Source organism: Maylandia zebra, linkage group LG5, assembly GCF_041146795.1.
Source record: "Maylandia zebra isolate NMK-2024a linkage group LG5, Mzebra_GT3a, whole genome shotgun sequence".
In the NCBI taxonomy this organism is placed as follows: Eukaryota; Metazoa; Chordata; class Actinopteri; order Cichliformes; family Cichlidae; genus Maylandia; species Maylandia zebra.
The window spans coordinates 22,118,412-22,140,822 of NC_135171.1; the positions used below are offsets into that span (position 1 = coordinate 22,118,412).

General features: G+C 40.9%; 1 protein-coding gene across 1 annotated transcript in view; it reads left to right on the top strand.

Moving 5' to 3' along the window:
- LOC101481512 (potassium voltage-gated channel subfamily B member 1) overlaps positions 1-22,411 on the top strand; it is a 41,850-nt gene that overhangs the window by 12,426 nt on the left and 7,013 nt on the right. The window lies entirely within an intron of this gene.

Genomic DNA, 22,411 nt, shown 5'->3' on the forward strand with positions numbered 1-22,411 from the left:
GGTTTACTGCTGTGCTGAGCTGAGTGTACGGTATCTTTGGAGTAATGCTTATCTCCTGTAGGCTTCCTATTTAAGATGAGACAGGTCACATGATACGCAGGGGTAGACAAGGTTCAGCACACACACTCAAATCAGCTTCTTCCTTCTAGGTCCATTATCTTATTGTTGTGTGTGCCTGTCATGACAAGATATGCCGTGGAAGAAGAAAGTGTAATGTTGTGCTGAATGACAATAAAGGCTGTACTTAAAGTGTTTTCACAAAAACAAACCAGCCTCTGAAAGACAGCATGTAAAAAAATTCAAACCGCAGCAAACAACAAAGTTCACATTTCCTTGGAATAAAATGCAGTCGTGGTATTTGAAGTTCCTCATCTTTGAAGGCAGGAGTAAATCCACGTGCACACTGCTGCTCGCAGCAACTTGCAGCCTGAGAAACAGTAATTACCTGAACTTGATACAGAACACCTAAAAGCTCCATGAACAAATGGTCAACGACAGGGTTGAATTAACAAAAGATCACCTCCAGTGTCTTGCTGTGGGGCATCACTCTACTGCAGTATGCAGGCTGAGTTAAATAAACGACTCAAGTTACAGATGTGCCGAGGGAACTAAGGCTTTAAACAAGATGTAATGGAGATAAAATAGCTATCGAGCGACAAGAGAGAGCAAAGTGACTAGAAAAAGCACAGCAAACACAGGAACATTTACACTTCTCATTTTACAGCTAGAGCTGTGTCCATTCGGCTTTTAAGCCAAAGCTTTTGCTCTGGTTGTCTGTCACGTGAGGACGATTCATTGAGCCCCCTCGTGAGGTGTTTGCTTGGCTTCTGAGCCTTTATATGGGAAATGTAGCTCTTCAGGTCCGACTGGTTTCAGTGGAAATGATGGAAGAGATTTTCCGCGTGGCCCTGTTGTCACAGATTAAGCCGGGAAATGGACATTATGTCTTTGTTCTGTTTTGCTTTTTTGTGTGTTTGTTGATCTCATCACCCCTCTGTCAGTTTGGACTTTAAAGGTTGCACATTAGCCTGTGCGTTGGCAAAAGTTGTGTAGCCTACTCTATCGAGAGAGAAACTGTCTTGGAGAGTTGAGTTCGATTTTTGAATCAATGCAGCCTCCTACTCCCTTTCACTCTTATGGAACAAAATAAGTCATTCAAACAGAGGGAAGGCAGAATCAAAAACCTGCCTGTATATGTTTGTTTTGGGGTGTTTTTAAAAACAAAAGCTAAAACGAAAAAAACACACAATTAATTTGCACGAGAAAGCATGACGTAGTATTTTCACACTTTTATGCCCTGAGGAGATGTGCTGTGTTGTTAATAACAGAGTTTACCCAAAGACATTTAGAAGAACACTGCAGCAGTGAATCAGTTCTTAATTTTGTGCAGGGTGTTGCCCACCCTAATGAGCCGTCGCTCGCACAAAGTTATGAAGCCACCTCAGACTGGCATCCAGCCCAGCCCCACCAGATTTCCTACCATAGCACGGTAATGACACTCTGCTCCCAAGGGGCTTCTATAAATAAATGCACTGTCACACACATGTGGACACAGACGCGCAGGTACACAAACACACATACGTACACATTTTCCCATCTTGTCACCGGCTTTCTGTTTCAGCCTGTTATTTTCACACTCATTCCCCCCGTGAAACACACGCACGCTCATATCTTTAAATAGACACATTGATGTTGTAATTTAGTTGATTGTTTGTGACAGACTGGAACCCTTTTTTTCTCTTTTTTTTTATACTGGGCAACATTGAGCTATTTGGAAGTCATCGAATTTCACTGTGAGCAGGCTGTCAGATTCAGAAGAATGCTTCATGTCTAAATCAGCAGAACGTACAGCAGAGGTGTTCTTTGATACCGAGACGAAGACAAAAAGGGAGTGTGAGGGGAGATAAGACAGGCTGACGCTCAGCTGATTGGTGTAATAGCGCCGTGCCTGAAGACGGAAAATGGTCTGAAGGTGGTGTTTTACAGTGCTCTTTACTTGCTCACACTTTGTGTAAAGGAAAATAAGTTTAACGAAATGTAATTTTATTTGAATTTTTATATGGGGAGATATCCTTTATCGATTTTTGTTGTCATGTGATACATGGAGACTTCAAGTAGCTCCGGCAGTGCTTACCAACAAGTTTAAATTAAAAGAGAGACTGACAATTTTTGGTTATTATTCATCTTTAAAGCCACAAATTCACAATATTCACATAGCACATACAGTTGTATATGTGGTTACATTCATATATATGCATTTAAAATATGGGAACTGTCAAAACTGTGACTATAGCTATGTCCTGCTAACAGTATCCTGATCCTTTCTATATTTACAGCACCTACATCTATCAATACATGTACAGCACATGTTGATTTTATCTGGTTGTACTGATAGCATAGAGTTTTACTTTTAAACATCTTACCTTTAAAAAGTACATCTCAATCTTCTGTGCTGCTATATCTATATGGCACAGCTACCATATGTTGCTAACTACTGAAACTATTGCGAGGCTCCATGATATGACATTGTGGTTAAAAAATAAAAAAAAAATTTAAAAAAATTTAAAAAAAGGTCTATTGGCATGAATGGAGATGACGCAACTCTTCTATTCAACAGCTCTAAGTCTCCACACATGAAATATAAACAGCTAGATATTATGTAGGCTGTCTACATAGAACCAAAGCAGGTCTGAAGCAGGGGGTGTGGATACAGGATCTCTGGGTTGTCTCTGAGGGACGTTGGCAGGACATCCTTGGGTGACTGGGTTGCAGGTTTTGGAGCAGAGTCACGGTTTGGTCTCTTTGTCCCGGTCAACAAGTCATTCCTTGGCACCGGGTCTAATTGGGTGGTATACTTGGTCTGCAGCACTGTTTGGGTGACTGTTCCAACTTAGCATCCACAATAAGTCAGGACCAAAGGTTTCCCAGCAGAGCATTGTTATTCACTTCAACTGTCAGTGGTTTTAATGTAGTGGCTGTTCTGCGTCACTGTACAGCGTGTGGGTGTGTGAAGATTTTCTGGGTCAACAAAGTTGTAGCTGATTTTGCCTCTATTTTTTTAAAGGGATATAATGGTATATTTTTCCGCATGAGAGTAAGTTTTGGTTCTGCTGCCAATCATCTGTGTGCTTTATCCTCTGGGCTTCAAAGTAAAGTTGTCATCCAGTGAAGCAAATGGGAAAACAGATGCACTCCTAGGCCTGACAGTCAAATAGTGTGAGAGAGAGCAAACGTCAGTTCAAAATATGCTCAATCCAAAGTGAACACATGGTTAAGTGAAAAAGGATCAAAGGCCACATCCCTGTGGTATTTGTATGCTAATATTGATGGTAATTATGTAAGACTCCTGTGGTGTGCTGACTGAAGAGGAACTAATGCTGTAATTACATTCAAGAGTAGCGCTTCAGGTAGCAGAGTAGTGCAGACGAGCCATACGAGCCTCGGGAGAACATCATAGTGGTACATGACTGCCAGGATAACACAGAGGAGGTCTTTGGGGAGCAGCTGAAAGCAGTGCACCTCCTCGGGTAGCTCACATGAAACCCTGTAGCCACTCAGCACATCGAATTACTGGCATGCACGGGTTTCTCATTAATTTGCATCCATGCGAATTTAACTGCTGTCCTTAGCATACCGCACCGTAAGAACCAGTGAAGCTGACAGTCAATGCCGAGTAGGTGGATTGTGTGAGTTTCAGTCACTATCCCACTAATCTCCAGGCAGCAGTCCCAGGAGTCCCTGTTTTCTTTAGTCCACTGCCAGAGCCACAGCCTACTCGCTGTTCTCATTTCTCGTCTCTCCACCTACCAGACACCAGTCAGAAGCACATCAGTCTACCTCTGTCTGGTGTGTGATATACATAGGCATATTGGTCTTAAGTGGGCCAAGGAGGAGAGGAGAAGATCAGCTGATGGTCTGTTACTAATACTATGTGCCAGCTGTCTCTATTTTCTCTTTTAATCTTTTGTAAAAACCTACTTTAATGGCTTCTTTTTATTCTATCAACTGTATGTAAAAGATGGAAGGAGTCCAATTATATTGAAGTCCAAGACAAAAATACCTAATTACTTACGATATATTTTGTGGAGGTGGCAGTAAGAACATTACTTACTGCATGACATGTATCTAAAGCTTCAGGTTTAAACTCCTCATCACAGGACATTCATCATCATTATTGCCTACCTCAGGCAGCTTCCTCTTCCATGTGAACAGGAGGTAAGACTGAATGGCTCCTGTGAAAACTGAGCAGCCGTGATGTAAATTGAAAGAGTTAGTGATCCGTGGGAAACATGACTCCCTTGTTGTTAACACATTTGTGGTTCCAGATGCAGCTCTCTCTGGACCCAAACACAGACTGAGCTTAGACGATTTAGAAGATCAACGTGTGAAGATCATATTAGCATGAATCCTAGGAGAGGAGCGCTAAGATGGAATTGATTTATTTACCCCTGGCCCATCTCAAGTTTTCTGTATATGCTTAGCATTATTCATTTTTTTTTAAATATGTGTTGTTTAGAGTTGGATTGCATTCAGTTCTGGACAAAACCTAATTTCTCAAGTACCTTTTATCAGCCTTTTGATAGAGTTTGATTTTGTTTAATTTTCATATAGGACTTTGTTATAGAAGTCTGCTGATTTTCTTTTTGTAGGTTTCTTTTCAAATGGCCTTTCAAACCTGTTTTCTTTCTCAGGTTTTTCCCTTTGGCATCTAAAATATCCACAAAGTCTTTTTACCTTTTGGGACTTGCTACAGTCGTCAGAGAGGCCGATCTCACTCCCAGCACCCTTTCACTGCTTTTCCACAGACAGATTTGAACAAATGTCACACAGCAGTCGGGGTCATTCTGTGAAAAGAAAATCATGGAGGACTGAGTCTGTGTGCTGCGCTGGTGGATATCTTGTGGTAGCCCCTCCCACACCTGCTCAGCGAAAAGAGGAAAACTGAGACATTCCCTTGTCAGGATGCCTATGCCTGACATACCATCCTTTTTTATGTGTACTCATTTATGTGCTGTGAAAGGTCATATTTTAACTGTAAACTGACTGAGTACTGTTAGTGATTCAAGTAACCAACAAACAAGGGAAAGTGAGTGAGAACAAACACAAACAGCGGTTTCATCATTGACAGGCTTGTCTTTACAACACCGCCATCCTTCCCACCATCTTTAGTGAACTTGTTGGTTTTTCAAGCAGAGCGCTTTGCTTACAGCATTCAATATTGCCGTGGCCCGTGCACCAAATATGCCTTTTCTGGTGGCTGAGGCATTAGTCAATAAAAGTTCTAAGGCTTGAGCTACAAAAGGTTTCAATTGTCACAAGGTCTGCGTGCAGACATGCACCTGCATTTGCAGATTTGGCAACACCCACATCGCTTCAGCTTCTGTCGTTAATCATCACCGGGATTGTGCAGTTGTGACTGGTGAGTCAAATAAATAACAAGCGCCCTCATGTTTAAAGGAGTTAATATTGACAGACTTCATCCTCGGTTTTTCCCATCTGAGACAAAGTGATGCTGACAAAGACAGCATGTCCAAACTATTTATATCTTATTATGCTTATGTAATACCGTTCCTCCTGTGGTCAGTCCAGAGGGTTTTTGAGCAGGACGGGACTTTAAGAAAATGAGATGAAAAGGGCTGCTTATTAGAGCCTCTTCATCAAACCTCTACCAAGATCAAAATCAGTATTAGATGGAAATCCCAGGGCAACCTTGGCTCTTTGGATAAGGCCAACAACAGTTTTGCCAAATCTCTAAGGATTTGCCTTCTAATCTGAGTGTGATCTCACACTTCCTGAGTCTAATGCCAAAAGTGATTACAGAAATACTCGCTCGCTGTAGAACATACACTATTTAAGAGAACATAATCAAAGAGAAGGATGGTGACACATGGTGATACCGGACTGCTAACAGACATAACTTTCTGTCAAGTGAAATTTATTACAGAATTGTTTGACTGATTTTCGATATAGTACATAGTCTGGTTACGTGGTCACATGGGAGACTTGAGCTGAAATCCTGAAAGATCAGCTGAAGTGATTATTTAGGAAGTGAGCTTTTGAAGAAAGGAAAGTGGCTGTTATCTAAATGATTTAAGAGTAACCACAGAAAAATATAATTGCAATGAATTGTTTTTACCTTTAGAACTGGGAATAATTAAATTAAGAGGGATAATTGCTAGTTAAAGGGGCATAGAGAAAGTGCTGGCGCTGTTGTTTGGAGTGTCATTAAAATCTGGCTAACATTCAGCTACAGCTTTGTTGGATGGTTTCACCTAAGAGGAATTTTTATTGGCTGACAAATGAATCACCACAAAAAGGATAAATAAAAAAAAAAAGCATGTTTGTTTTTTTCACTTGGATATTTCATTGACATCAAAGTGTGGAGTCACAGCAACACAGCCGGTTGGACGCCTGTGAAAATGCTCCAGACTCCAAAAGTAGGGGTGAGAGGAACTCTGCGACTGCCGGGAAACTCTGCATCTGCTCTTTAATAAATTAACCAAAACAGTAGTTGGTAGACAGGACAGCAGCTGTACTCGCAGCAGAAGAGGCAGATTAGTAGTGAGAAGGATAACAGCTGCAAATTAAAACAGCTCCCTGATTGATTTCTTTCATAATAGGAAGCGCTGTGACTGCCCATCGGACAGGCAATAAAGTGGTGTTTACTCAGCCCGAAGTAAAGTTTGATCAGTAAGAGCGACTGTGTGTGTGTGGCGACTTACAGGAGGTGATATCATGCAGGTAAGCTGAGAATCAGCTGATATGGGTGGTAATGGAGGTCAAACGGATCTTTTATAAGAAAGTTGTCTTGATGAGAGGGTCAGGTGCGACAGCAGAAGACTCGTTCACTGTGTTTTAATCTGAGGTCAGAATCTCCATGTATGGCAGCGACTGGCTGGGCCGGCATGCTTGACTGTCGGCCAGTTTACAGCAGGCTGGATGGATGGCAGTGTGTGGAGCATCATCCAGCAGTCTGACATGTGTTTAGCCTCTTATTCAGTGAGTGTAGCTTTCTTCTTGAGCATGATGCGTAGGAAACTAAAGTTAGGGCTCATACCTATGAGACAATAGTGTACTTTTTTTAAAAGAATGGCATGGTTAAATTATAGCTACTCATTTCTTACAGGCTTTTCTCACTCGGTTGCTGTCCAGTATCTCCGCCCCATGATGCCAGCGATGGCACCAGCATTAAAAACATTCTTTAATTTAGAGTTTTGTTCCACTTGCAAATCATTGTCTCTGTCATTTCAACTTTATACAACTAGGATGCACAGCCCGACTGAAAATCAGCAGTCTGCTACAGTCCATGTTGGCTTGGCAGCTTTTTCTGACATTACTTATTCTTATGGGTATTTCATGAATGAGGACCTATCGTGCTAATTTTCAGCTCCATATTTTTGTTATTGGACTCAGAATTGAAAATAACCTTTATCTCATTCTGTGCCTAGGTGCGTCCACTCAGTTCACCTCTGAAATAAGCTGTTTAGCTTCTCTCCCCTTAAGCCAACTGTCCAATTAGTGTAATGGGATGGTTGCCTGCTGATTGGCTGAACATCAGGTGGGTGGAATTTCTGTGCTTCCAGAGGTGTTTGCCTGAGATTAATTTCTAAAAGATATTTTCTCTCCCTGACATCATACAGAGCCAGGAGTAGAAAAGTCTGGAGACAGAGCTTCTGACTCACAGGGAGGACTTTTTACGCTGAGCACATCATTTGAAACTTTGGTCATGTGTAATATGAGCAGCCACCAGTAAAAACTAGGGGAATGGTTAATAGATCTCCTTTAAGGCAAAAAAAAAAGAAGCTATATATTAAACATTTAAAGCTACGTTTAACACACTAAGATAGTTTTTTGTTTTAAGAAGTGTACACACAGCCTGGGACAATTCAAAAATTGTATTAAGAATGATACATTAGTAACATATTTGTGTTAAAAGCATCTTGGCTCCCTGTGAGACGGCTTTCAGAGGAGTAAAATCAATTTTCTTCTCCACAGAGAATTTAGCATTTTTTTTTGTGCTTCCTCTAAAAGGGGTCTAAGCTTGATGCAAGTGTTTTTTTATCCTTTATTGCTAAGATAAAAGTAGCACAGTGAGGTTCTCTGAAACTGACTTGATACATGCTCAATAATCCAAGTAAGGAAATCCAAAAAGTCGAGTCTGTTCATCACTCAGCCTCTCACTGAAAATGCTGCGTCCAGATAAACAGCAGTAACTTCTTATATAAATTATTATATAAGAATGTAAGAATAAGCTAAGAATATTATTGATTAGTGTCAGCACGAGTAACTGTACACACTGAAAGACCGTAGTAGCATTCTTCTTGCTGAGCTGACACCATTATGTTTATGAATACACATTCCTCTGTGTGTGTGTGTGTGTGTGTGTGTGTGTGTGTGTGTGTGTGTGTGTGTGTGTGTGTGTGTGTGTGTGTGTGTGTGTGTGTGTGTGTGTGTGTGTGTTTGTGTGAATAATCTACTGATTATTATGAAAACAAACTGATTGTTAAGGTCTGTGTTGATGACTTCTGATACTTCTGCTTGTACTATTATACTACTGTTATTCTATACAGTATAATATACTGCTATAATACTGTTTCTATATCCTACGTTCAGTATGTAAACCACTGACTTGTGATAAATAATTATTTTTATTCTTCTTGGAAACTAAAAATTATACATCAAACCTGCACAATGAGAAATCTCTGAGCTGTTTTGCATTGACTGCTACATCTGTTTTATTTACAGCCTATGGCACATTTAAACAACAGAAGTTGAACCAAACTGCTTTAGAGAGAGGCACATGTATACTCCAGATCTTTAAAAAACACTTTGAAATACATGGAAAGCTGAAAGGTGTGTTTGGCTGTATTAGTTATTGTGGAAAGTGAAAATCACAGTGGTCATTAAAATGTGTTCTGAATATTTGCAGATTGATGATGATTCGTCCCATAAATCATGGCACACTGCTCTCCCCTACATAAGCTGACTTTATAAGTTCAAAGTATCGGTATGTTGGTATCTGCATACTGACCCTGTATTTACTTGGTATTGGAACCATACCAAAATTTAACAGCACTAGACATTCAGTGTAGAAATTTTTAAAACTGGAACAAAATAATGTTTTGGGTTTTTTTTATATTGCTCAACTAAATGATCCGATAATCTAATAAATTCTAATTTTCGTAGAATTCGCACAGCATGCCTGGAGCTTTTTTTTTCTAGCCGCCTACTTAAATGTCGGAAATTGAACAGAAATAAGATTTTTTTTTTACCCTCTGTAATCTAATTGGTGTAATATAAAGGATATTGGATGTGGTCTTCAGAGAATCTAGTCTTACTGGCTTCTCAAACAGCTTTACACTGTAAGCCACATTCATGCACTCATGCAAAGCTTTGTCTACCACACACACAGAAATAGAACATTGCTGGTCACAAGCCAGTGTACTCCTAGTGTCAGTCCTAAGCCCCGATAAATTGAGGGGATTGCATCAGGAAGGACCTTAGCCATTGGTGCTGGTGACCAGTGAGGCGGAGTTGGAAAGAAGAGAGAGAAGAAGAGGGCAAAGGTGCATTCAGAGTCAGGGAAAGAAGAGGAAAGGTGGGAACATGGAGGTGAGAGTAGGGACGTTGCATGTAGGGACTATGACTGGCAAAGAAGGAGAGCTGGCTGAAGAGAGGCAAGGCTAAGATAATTTGGACGTGTGCAGAGGAAGAATAGTGGATAAGTTGGACACATAATGTTAAAAATGAAGCCGCCAGGCAGAAGGAAAAGAGGAAGACCAGAGAGAAAGGTTCATGGATGTAATGAATGAGGAAGAAAGCAGAAAGTTAATGTGAATGAAGAAGATTGGATTAGCAGATGATTGGCTGTGGCAATCCTAAAAGGAGCAGCCAAAAGAAAAAGACAAATCTTGGCCATGATGATCTTTGACATGTAGTGTAGATTTCTGTACCTCTAAGCTCCTTAGATTTGATTTATAAATCATTTTGAAGTGACCGATTTGTTTTAAAATTCCTGAGTGCCAAACAAGCTCCTTTGAGCCTCCTGAACACGTCTTAATAGAAACATGTCAGTCAGTGCTGTAAATCGTACTGTAGTGTGTCTCCTGTTTGTTTCAGTGTGATAACCTGCCCCCTGGCCTCTGTTTTTTTCCATGTCCTCTTTTTTATGAATAGCTGCATCTGTTATGCAAATTCTTAAAAGCCTCGAGTCACCATGGAAACTATCAGCTGGGTTGTACGCTGAAGTGCTGCAGTTTCCTCATGAGGATATCTGGGTACAACTGTGCTGCTGTCAGGGCATTTGTGTTCTTATAACTATGTTATAAATACAAACAAGGCGGGGGATAATTCTGCATGTAGCAGTGATGTTTTCCCTCTTTACTGTTTGTACATGATGACTATTAATCTAATCTTTCCTTTTCCTGTGTTTTTTTTTTTAAATAATCAGTGTCCAAATCCTGGTCCAGTGATTCAGACAGATCATATGCAGTTCCCTGCCTTTGTTTGCACTCAGCATATGCTGTGGCAGACAGCTGGCCATGCATCTCTCATTAAAATCTCTGTCCACTCCTGTTACAGCATGATTGAAAGGCCACGCAGCCCTGATGTGCAGAAATCTACCATTCTCCTATATCGCTGTAAATACAGTTGTTTTATAGCTTACTGGATGTAAGTATCCTTTGCTCCTGCCATTTTCTCCTGTTCTTTTTCAGCCTGCATTGAAAGGCTCCATCACAAAGTCAGATGTAATGAACATTTTATTTTTGTATCCCAGGCCTCTAAGCTCTGAACTAATGTTCATTTTAAAGGTTAGATCCCTCTAAACTGTTCCTATGGTAAATGTCAGGCTCTCAGTTCTTTCTTTCTTTAAGTTGCCCGTTATTGCACAACTTCTTTTTAACATTTCACTGAGGTATTTACGAAAATAGGTCACTTCCAAAGTTTCTCTTCTGCCTGTTGCCTTAGGGCTCCTTAGTGCCTGTACATCTCAGCTGCATACATTATACACCATACACTGCACTTCAAACATCTTCTTTTGCTGGTTCCTTTCTACATTATGTATTTCTGACTTCATTTTACCATTTTACCACGGAGGACTAGCAGGTGCCTCGGAGTGCTGTTACCTCAGCTGGACAGAAATGAGCAGCTTGACACTGACACATAAGCCTTACTGTATGAACACGAGACACACTGCTGAGATCGACTGTAGTCACGAAGGAAATCTCTTGGTCTGCCTTTCCACTCTTCTAAATCCTTTAGGAGGAAACACTGGCTGGTTTACAGCAGGAGTTTCATCTGTACGGAAAGGAAAATAGATGTTTTTATGATGCACTTTGCATCTGTGTAAAGTATGTAGCATGTAAGATCTTAGATCCTTATGAGGGCAGTTAATGTTATTCAACTAATAAAACACTAGGTGTTCTCCCACAGCAATAGAGGAAAAAAGCCCAAGGTGGAATCTGCCACTCACTATACTCATATACTATATTACACTCATATATGCTATATATATATTTACTGTCATATTATCAAGGTAACCATTTTTCTCTGCAAAATCCAAAGATTATATAACAACCACGATGAAAAACAGTCTAAGCTCTTGGCCCATTCTCCAAACTCCCCACACACAGATCTAATCCAAAGTCCCTTCCCTTTCACCCCTACTTGTAGATCAACCCAAAGGACTTGTCCCATTGCCAGACTCAGTAACCAAATGCAAAAGGTCTCATTCCCAGTTGAAAACAGCAGAAAAGATCCATTCTGCTTTTGTGCACCACAGTGTATTACATTTTCAGGTTGTTTTTTAAAAGTTCCATTCTGACCACCTGCACTTTTTACCTGTCCACCACAGACCTCAAACGTGCACAAAGGGCAGGGTTAAATATAGAAATTTGTACACCAACCTTACCATGATACTATGATACAGTGTTATTGAGGATCATCAGTCACAGTGTAAATGGACTGACTCTTAAAAAACACTTTTGTACTCAAACATGTCCCATTCACTCGTTCACTTAAGCACTTTTCCATGTCTAAGCGCTTTCTAGCTAACATTCATATTCCCACAAACACATCTGAAGCAACTCTGGGTTCAGTAGCCAAGGGTTGCTTTGGCATGCAGACTGAATCAGTCAAGGATAAAACCACCAGCCTTCTGATTAGTAGATGATCTGCTCAACCTCCTGAGCCACAGCCACCTCCGTGTCAGGTAGATTTCCAGCTATGACTCTACGAGACAAAAACAAATGTTAATGGCCACATGCTTGCCTGTTGCCTCTTTTTCAACAGCAAGCAGGCTCTGCTTGCGGCAATCCTTCCCCTACTTACTTGATTTGTCTACCTGCACGTTCATTCTCTTCCCCAGAATGAAATTCAGGTTGATGGGTTACTGTTTCAATAGTTTTGACACTGGAGCAGACCAGTTCAGTGGTCAGAATGGGACTTCCAGGTTGTGATCTAAAAATAGCAGTCATGCTGGGAGAGCTCTAGATGTAGAAGAGGCGGTGGCCTTGATGACCTTGAAGGGTAAACTGACCTGACGCAAATCAGGTACACTAAAAGTTGTGATTTCAGCTTTTACTGCAGAAGTCATTACCTCACAACACAGACTCTTACATTAGTATTAACGATCCAAAAAAATTCATCTTCATCAGTTGCCATGGAAATTTGTGATCATACTTTTTATTAGGCAGAATGGTTTAATATTGTGGTTGAAAGGTATGTGAACCTGACAGTGTCTAATAGAGCAAAGTGCACGTTGCAGCAGGTATTAATTGTTATGTCTAACTATTTACTTACTTTCCAATGCTTTTACATTTTTACAAACCAGAAAAAAACTATATGATACACACGCACATAAACCAAGAAAGACATAAAGGAAAGGAAAAGGAACGGGAACGGAAGAAAATAGATTCTGCCAGGCATCCAGTGGCGCAGCACTTTCTATAATTGCAACCTGGTGAATTTGTTGTCATGGCTACACTGAGTAGTGGGTCTGCACACTGGGACCAGTTAAGATAATTTTAGTTTTGATGCATTAGTAGTTTCACAGGCTCGCAGACACACATATAAATGTGAGATGTTACCAGGATTTCTCTACTGCTCTACTAGATTATGTATCCAAAAATAATAATACTTTAAAATCAGCAACAGGGACATATTGTAAATAATGAACCTCTTAACATCCACCAGGGTTCAATATGACCAAGGTTACTGGACTGGAGGAGACGGGATCAATCCACTGACCTTCTGATTGGTAGATGACCTGGTCTATCACCTGAATATCAGCTGCCAATATATAGTGTGCAATTTGGGATTACAGGTTAAATGCTGTAAGATTATTATTTGGGGATGATAAATGGATGGGTAAACCTAAACTAGTCCCACAAACAGGTCACTAGTGAACCTGTGGATATTCATAACCGAATTATATAACAGATTATGCAATGTCTGGCTGAGAGTTAGAAGAGAAATACCAATCTCATATCTGTATATTCAATATAAACCATTAGCTGGTTAACTTAACTTACCATACAGAATGGAAACTAGTGAAAGCAGCTAGCCTGGTGGGGTCTAATGGTAAAAATTTACCTAGAAAGGCCTCTGCGAGCTGTTAAGGAGCCAGGTTAGCTGTGTCCATCTGTAATTACTCTGTGTGATAAACAATAGACTGCATGAATTTTCAACAATCATTCAGGGCTTTGCATTTTGCTGCATTAGCATTTTGCCCGCTGCCCTTTAGTATTTAACTAATCATGAGAGTAACAGTCAAAATCTTGAACTGTTCCCTTAAGTTATTTCACAGCACCACTGCACAGTCTATCGTGAAGTCATTGAATGTCCAGCACAGAAACCGAAAACTTGTTCATGTCGCCCGGTTAGCATCACAGCCACAAAAACCAGGCCTCTCCTGTTGCAGGTAGTGTTTACAGTAAATGTCACGAGTAACTATCTCCACTCAGTGCTGACACCCAATCCTGTCACAGGAACCCACTGACATTTAGTCTTTGTAGTGAACAAGGACCATTATGAAAATAGATTAAGTTGTATTTGTTTTACTATGACTGACTCTTTGATTCCTGCTTTTGCTTTGTAGTTATTCTAGTGATAACTCTCAGTTTTGAAATTCTCTGTTTTGGGTAATATTCTGTTATTAGTAGTAGTACTTTTCAGCAGTACCTCTGTGATTCCCTGACTCTGTCTTGTACTTCTGTTAGTGTCTGTCCCCCTTCCTGTCATTGTGTCTGATGTCAATCTTCTTGTGTCTGTGTTTATTATTTATCTTTTAGTTACTTCCTGTTTGAGTTTGAAGGTTAGATTTTGTTTTCTTGTGTCTCGTTTCACCCTCTGTTTTTCCCTCTTGTGTGATTGTCATCCTGGCCTACCAGTCTTCACCTGTGTTACTTACTTTCAGATGTGCTTCGTTCTCCAGCTGTCTCCTGCTGTCTTCTCATTTGTTGTCGTCAGATTTTCTGTTATGCTCACATGAGTCCAGTAAGGATTTTGTGTTATCCGGGTAAACTGTTGGTTAATTCTGGGTTTTCTGTACTACAAAGGGGCTTCCTTTTTTGTCCTCGTTGTCCTACCACCATGGTAACTTGTGCTGCAAACCTAACCTGCTTCATAGCTGGTTAGGATCCAGATTAGAGATCAGCAGGTACAAAATTTACCACCTACTGACTAATTGATCCCCTGGAAAATAACGTAACCATCACTGGAAGTTCTCTCAGATGTGTATGTGTGGATAGGGGGATATCATGTCTTTGTGTTTATAGTCTTAGATGTAACTTTGTTTCTTGTTTTTTTTTTCTGCAGGCTGCAAAGAATTTTTTAACAATTTCATTATTCTCTAAGCCTCAACATATGAGCCTAAAATTATTCACCTACGCTTTACTTGCTTATGACATTTGTAACAAGTTTGCACGTATAGCCTGTATTTAAATTTCTTTCTAAATTAGTCTTGCTCTCAGACCATTAGATGCCACCTGTGAGGGCTAAAACCTTAAACCGTCCTTTTAAATTTTTTTAATTTAATGAAACGCTTAATTATAATACATCAGTATTGGCAGTGATCCTTTACTATCCGCTCACAGAGATTCTCAGGGATCTCCCAGGAAGGTGGTGCTATTTTCTTGGTCACGAGGCGTTGATTTCGTACCTGCCTGCTAGAGAGCAGGTTAACCACCTTCATAATACTAAAAGCCCAGTTATAAACCTGAAGTTACCTGAATAAGACAAATCTTCTCATTAAAAAGCAAGTCAAGACAGTAAAAGCCCCACCCATGTAAGTAATCACCATTCACTGCTAAATGATAGTGTCTGATGGCTGCTGAATCTCTTTAAGCAGCTCTTGATGCTGATTATCGTCTCTAATTACAGGTAAACCTGTTTTCACTGGAATATTAATTACAACAAGCTCTGGTTACTTTCTCGACTGGTACTTTTGTCTAATTAACATCACCCCAGCCTTCATAGACGATAAGCAAGAATCTCATCGCTCTTGTTATGCACTACAGCACCAAATGGTCCATTTTCACAGAGTAATGATTCAGCTGAAAAATTCTGTTCGTTTTCCATTCACCTGCCAACACTGCTGCCACTTTCATAGTGAGCAACAACCATAGCAACAAGAGACAGCTGGAGCTCCAGCCTGCAAAAAAAATAATAATTATAATTATAAGTATCGAGAACAAAGACAGATTTTGAGAACTTGTCATTTTCAGCTGGGTGTGATGTGTCTTCACTGAGAGGAGATGTGAGATGGCTGTGAGCCTTGCCAGTGTGCTGAATTTCAGCAAGCAGAAAAACGCCCACTGTCTAACAGGATTGTACATCTGAGGATCACAGACACCATACTTATTCCATTAGCAGGGCTCACCCATGCAGACTGTATTTTTTTCCCCATCCAGCTCGGAGGAAAGCTTCCCAAGCTTATTGTGGGTTACCACAGTAGGTTTATTTAAACAGGGACATGCTGTTTGAAAGCCCAGCCTGTCTCTGAGGTTCAGCAGAGAGTGCAGCCAGCATGCAGTTCATTAAAGGTTCGCAGTTCTTCAGACAAGTTTTCTCTTTTCTCTAAAGTCTTTGTGGTGACACCCGCCCACTGACTTGTCCATCAACACAATCCTAATGAAATTGGTAGAATTTATTACAAGAATCATGTGTAATTGCTGTACGTTATGAATGATTCTTACATGAGGTGGAGCAGTGTCACCTCACAGCAAAAGGATCCTGGGTTTGAATCCACTGATCGCTCTGTGTAGTTTGCATTGTGTCGCCGTGCCTAGGTGGGTTTCCTCTGAGTAATCACAGTTCAAAGTCATGCATGTTGTAGGCTGCGTTCCAGATACAGCACAGAGTGACGCCACTCCCGAGTTAATGCGTTCCAGACAAATGAGGAAAAACAGGATTTATTTCAGTTCTTTAGATAAGTAGAGTCATTCATGTTCATCACTGACAATACAGCAAAATACTTGCCTTCTGACTTTACTTCTGACAGGAGCACAGCAGTAGGTTAACCCGTGATTCTAAATTGGCCTTAGGAGTGAATGTGAGTGTGAATGGTTGTCTGACTCTCTCTGTTAGCTCTGCAATAGACTGGTGAATGTTTCGGGGGTGTAACCTGACAACTGGGATAGGCTCCACCCCCCTCTGATCCTGAATTGCATAAGTGGTTAAAAATGAGTGGAAAAAATGATCTAGAATACTGACCACATATTTTATAGCAACACTGCAAAAAAAAAGTCCAATTTTTTTTATGTCAAAAACCAATTTTAAAAAAAAAAAGAAAGAAGAAAATGTAAAACAGGATTTAGATATGAAACTTCTGAATGGACCACTCTACGTGAGATTTGTTCTTTAAAATCTCTAAAACAGTTTATAATAAACATCTGTTTTGTAGGCCACCGTGCTAGAGATCCTTCAGTCTACATCATCTAGTGCAGGTGCTCCAGATATATCAGAACCAAGGTTTCTGTGGCCTCCGGTTGGAGTACAGATGTTTTATCAAGGAGATTGATGCTCACATGGTGACAGCAGCGCTGGTGCCTTTTGTGCTCGTCATCCATAGGGAATAATCTCATTTCACTTTCTCACTTCTCCCATATTTTGTCTTCATTTTCACCGAGCCACCTCTGTTCTTTATGCCACCTCTCACCTTTTCTCTGCCATCCTCGAAAGGCAGACGTCTTTAGCTTCTGAGAGCCTGATGATGAGCTCCTAATACAGTGAAAAATCAGATGAAATGCACTGCAGACTGTTAAATATTAGCCCAGATCAGGTCACTTTCAGTTTTTTACAACTCGTACTATAATTTCAGACATTTTGGGTGAAATGAATTTAATAGTATATCTTAAATTATACTTTACCTTTTAAATCTGAACTGGATAACCACTAAAATAATGCAAAATATTGTGCATGTTAGACTTCTAGAGGTTCACAGAAAGGCAGACAAAAAACAGAAATCTGTGAGCGCACACTTAACGCACTTCATCCTCAGCGTTTTAGCACCACCTTCACACCTTCAAAAGGACACATCCTGTGAGTAGCCGCGAGCTCAGTAATCTATCTCCCTGTCTTCTCAGTACATAGCACAGGATATACAAAGGCTCTCTGTGGAGATACTCAAAGTTGGGACAGAAAAGGTTGCTAGGTAAGGTGAAAAGAAGCAGGGGGGTACGCCTGTGTGGGACACAGAAGGTCTTGTCAATTTCGATGCTCAAGTTAGACTCGGAGTAAGTTTTTTGTTTAAAAGCTGGTTGTTGCTTTTCTGTATTATAGTACTGTAGAAGCGACTTTCATCTGTCACCTCATTCACCACAGGTCACAACAATGGGTAGCTCCGCATATTTGATTTGGCAGATGCCCTTCCTGTGTTGTAAGACTCTGTATGTTCCAAAAACACATCAGGTTCCGTTTACTTGATTTTGAGGGGGCGCTCTTGTGCGCTGTTCTGCTACTATTCAACTCACCAGTATCATCATGTACATTTTATTTAATATTCTAAGGTTTGGTTTGTGTTCCAGGTTTTGGTGGTTGTTGTTATATTTCTGCTCTGTTTTATTTTCTGGTCTTAGTTTTGACATCTAGTCTGTGTGTGTGTTAGTTCCTGTTTTACTTTGATAGTCTCCATCTCGCGTGTACTATGTTTAGTTTTGCTTCCCCTGTCAGCTGTCTTCCCATCCGTGTCCTGTTCCCTCGTTATCCTGTGTATATATTCTGTGTTTCCCTCTGTTCTCTGTTGTGTTCTCCCTCATTGTAGTTGGTTGGTCTGTCTTTAAATCAATTTATGCAGTTACGACACATTTTATTATAACCTAATCCTTAAATGGATTCAATGCCGTAGAGGCCCACAGACTGGTTAAAGTCTAAAAGTCTTTTTGTAAGGTTTGTTCACAGTTGCAAAATATTAAAAAATGTAAACAATGTTGTCCCAGAAACTATAAAAGCACTATATGGGAAATAAAAGGAAGGACAGCATGTTCAGGGGTTCATCATAATTATATTATGTAAGAGCAGCAAGTGAGAGCAGTTTTTATTGCACCGCAGTCCCTTTGTGGAACTTTCCAAGAAGGTGATTGTAACCCTGGGGAGTTATAGTGTTTATAGCTGCAACAGGCCTTTTCTCCACTAAGGAGAGGACTTTCCACTTTATTTATTAGCAATGTAATACCATCCATCTGTTCCCCTGTCTCTATTAAAAAACAAAAACACTCACCCAGTGTCCCGCAGAGGAAATAACTGCAGCACCACAGCAGCCCCTGTAGGAGGACGGGCCAGTCGTTTGCATAAAGGGCAGGAAAACATTTATTGGCCAGACACAGACAAGTACAACAATAAGAGGATTAGAGATGCCATCTTGCACTCAACATGCACACATAAAATAAAATGAAGTGAATCACTGCGTGACATAATCCCCCCTATTGATTCATCTCTTGTTGCGAAAAGGGCAAATCCAGTTACAAAGAAGTGAATCATTGGTTCACGCAGCGTAACGCAGTGGAAAATCCGTTCTTGATGTCAGATTTTACATCATGGGCTACATCCAGACCACTTTGTGGCGGACCAGTGAAAACTCTCTCTCTGCCAGTGTACATAGATGAGTATATTTTAAAAAAATTATGTGCTATTTCAACAGAAAGACATCTGTAAGCATGACTCTTTGAAGTAAGAAGTAAGTGTGTAAAATTACAGAAATCTATAAATAATTACGTTGGTGTAGCATGAATGGCCATTGGGGGGGGGGGGGGGGGGGGGGGGGGGGTCTTTATCAGTAAAATGCAAAATACTATTAAAAGTCTAAAATTTCTTTTCTCCTTCACATTTTCCAAAGTCATCCTGTGGACCAGATTGGAGTCTTTCCGGCCCCTATGCCTCATGTTCGAAACCCCTGCCTTACTACATGTATTTCTGTATTCATATCGTCCTCAGTTGTAATAACTCTGTGATGATTACTTTTTAAGTAACAGCTCTTGAAGCCAAAATGTAAATGTGGTCAAAGGTTAGTTTCTGATTAAATGCCCCTAAAACTGATAATACTCCCATAATGCTGACTTGTACTTTGTGCTAAGTGCCAATTGGCAAATCTTAGCATGCTTAGGCTGCACGTTGCTCTGAGAACATAAATATGATCTCAGAGATGCCAAGAAACTGATGGAAAGCTGATGGGTGAAATGTGCTGCAGAAGCATTTGAAAGCATTCATATTGTGATGCACTTCACTTTTGTAAGTAAGTGCTCTGCCTTCATAATGCATAAGTTTTATAGCATCTGTCTTGATGGAACAAGCCACAAACTTGGGCAAAGTTTGACATTCATTTTGCCTGAAAAAAAAAAGAATCATTGTTTAGGGGCTGGCAATTTTTTTCCTAAACAGTCACTACAACAACTTTGGCCTTGTTGCTTGTCCAAGTTAATTATTAACCATATATCTGAACTCAACACCAGCGAGAAACAAAATAACATATGTCTGATAAAATATAGAGGTGAGGACACTCGTTAAAAATAATGAAATGCTTTGTTTTTTCCATCCTGGCAAATGAGTACAACTCGGTTACACAACTGTATCAGTGTCAAGGCCCCCTTCCCTCTGTCTTCCGGTCCTGGCGGGACACTCCTTCCCTGTGGAAGCCTCCTGCCAGGTGTTAATAGACACCCTGCTTTCCTGTCCATTCCTCCCTCGATCAAGCGTGAAGTTGAACCAACCCCCGAGTGGTGAACGCAGTGTGAAAACTAGGCTACATCTCTGGTTCTGCAGTCCGCCATGGCCCACTGAGGATCCACTCATGCACACCTTTTCCAGGACAGCAAAGCTTGCACTTGAGGAGGATATTAAATATTCAGTCTCCTGCCTCTACAGGCCTGCAGGGAAAGGAGGCTTGGGGCTAATTACTGAGCTGGAGGGGGGGAGTGTGTGTGTGTGTGTGTCTCTCTCTCAATATGTTTGTGCTTGTTAGGGGTGAGCGTGTGCCATGGTTGTGCAGAAGCAGCAACAGCCTTGATCAGATTTATCTTCCATTTATGCAAACAGGAAATGGGACGGGCTGTCCTCATGACTCCAGTGCTTGTCATTAAGAGCTAATGAGGTAACACAGCACTGACCATAACCCTCTTTAGCAGCGCATCTGCGTCTTAATGTCCCTGCTGTACTGTAATACATTTGCCCATACATATTTCACCTTTCAGTTGTGCACTGTGTCAGCTACATAAAGACACTACTGATTCATTTTAACTTTAACTTTGGAACACAATCATATTGCACCCCATGTGTCCTTACCACAGGGAGCTCATTGGTTTCTGTTGCAAAGCACAGACTGGGTTAGCCTCATTTTCCCTTCGTCACAGATTTGTCACAGCGCCGAGTGTCCTCAGCAGACATCCTTCTCTGCCTGTGTCTATCTGTATCACTGTAGCGAGCTTGCGTTCCTATAATCTCCTCTCTGGCTGACCCTAGTTGGCTCACTACCAGGGTGTGAGGAGAAAAGGTGAGCGAGGGAGATAATTTGATGGGAACTGGAGCTCATCATCCTTCAGGTGCTCTCTTTACACAACACAGCCAGGTTTCAGCGTGATACATTAAAGTGCTCTCCAGCCTGCTAGAAAAGTCCTGATCTGTTGAGCGCGGTTTCCACTGAACACTTCAGGCTCGGTCTTGAGTCCCAATCTGATGCTAAATCAGCGCGCTCCCTGCATGATTTGCTTTTCCCAAAACTCCCCTTTAGGGCTTCTGCTAAGTTGTGTGACCTCCACATCCTCGCAAAACTACTGAAAACAATGCTGCAATCTTTTACCTTTTACAGTTAAGGGTAACGTTTGTGTTTTTTATAACTTTAGCTGATTTATTCTCTTGAGTGTGATTATTTAGTTACCTGAAATCTACCTCTAACAGGTCTTATTTCAGAGTTTAATCCATCATTTTGACTCTCTTGGGACCCACACCTGGAGGCAGGCTATTTCAGGGAAAGCTCTGATAAAGTTTACATTTCGGGGTGCCCTTTAATTCCCTCTTGCTTCTAAACTCCTGTCCTCTCTTGCCTCATCCGAACAAAACTTTCACTGCTTTTAGCCGCTCTCTCTTTAAAGGCCAAGCTAGGTGTGGAAGCGCTCACCTGTCAAGATTAATTAAAGCTTATAGAGGTTGACTGGCACAAGGGAATAATCCCGCTCTCCAGTCGCCTGGGACATGGCCTCGACAGTGACCTTGTGCTGGATTTCACACTGACTCCAGGACAGGAATAATAGGTGTGGCACACCTACACAGCCACAACGGTGTAGGCTTCCTAATCCCCAGCACTATGACTAGACCCTGTTGTACTCAGCAGATTATATCATTAGTAGGTAGCTCAGTGCTTTAAAAGGTCTCCAGTAGCCTTTCAGTGGGTCTCGCTTGCTACGCATGCTGTCCTTTGCAGCAAAGTAATTCATCCGGGTTTTCTTGAAGCCCGGGGCATTGAAGGATTGTAGCAGAATGAATAGAAATGGAGACAGAGGTAGTAAAGTCTCAAAGGGTTTGTTTGTTTGTTTGTTGGGTTTTTGTTTTTTTTTTTCAGGAGTATCGGTACAATCAGAAACTCCCTCTCGCTCTCTTGCTTTCTTGTCTTTTGCTTACACTCTCTTCCAGTGTAGCGCAAGACACAAAAAGAAAAATGCCCCAGAGTTCACATTAGCTCCGACCCTTCTTTTGAAATGCTGACATGAAAGTAGAAAAGCTAAAGGGGCCGTGAACTAATATCATCAAAAGGATGAACCAGGGCGTTTTAGCTATTTCTGAAAAACGCAGTTAAATGCTACAAATGGAGCAACACCAGTTCTTCTCTTTGATACTGAGTTTCTCTCGGGAATGACCGTCCTTGCTGCCATACAAGACTCAAACTCTTATATCAGTTTTGATTCAGTCAAGCATCTTACCTGAT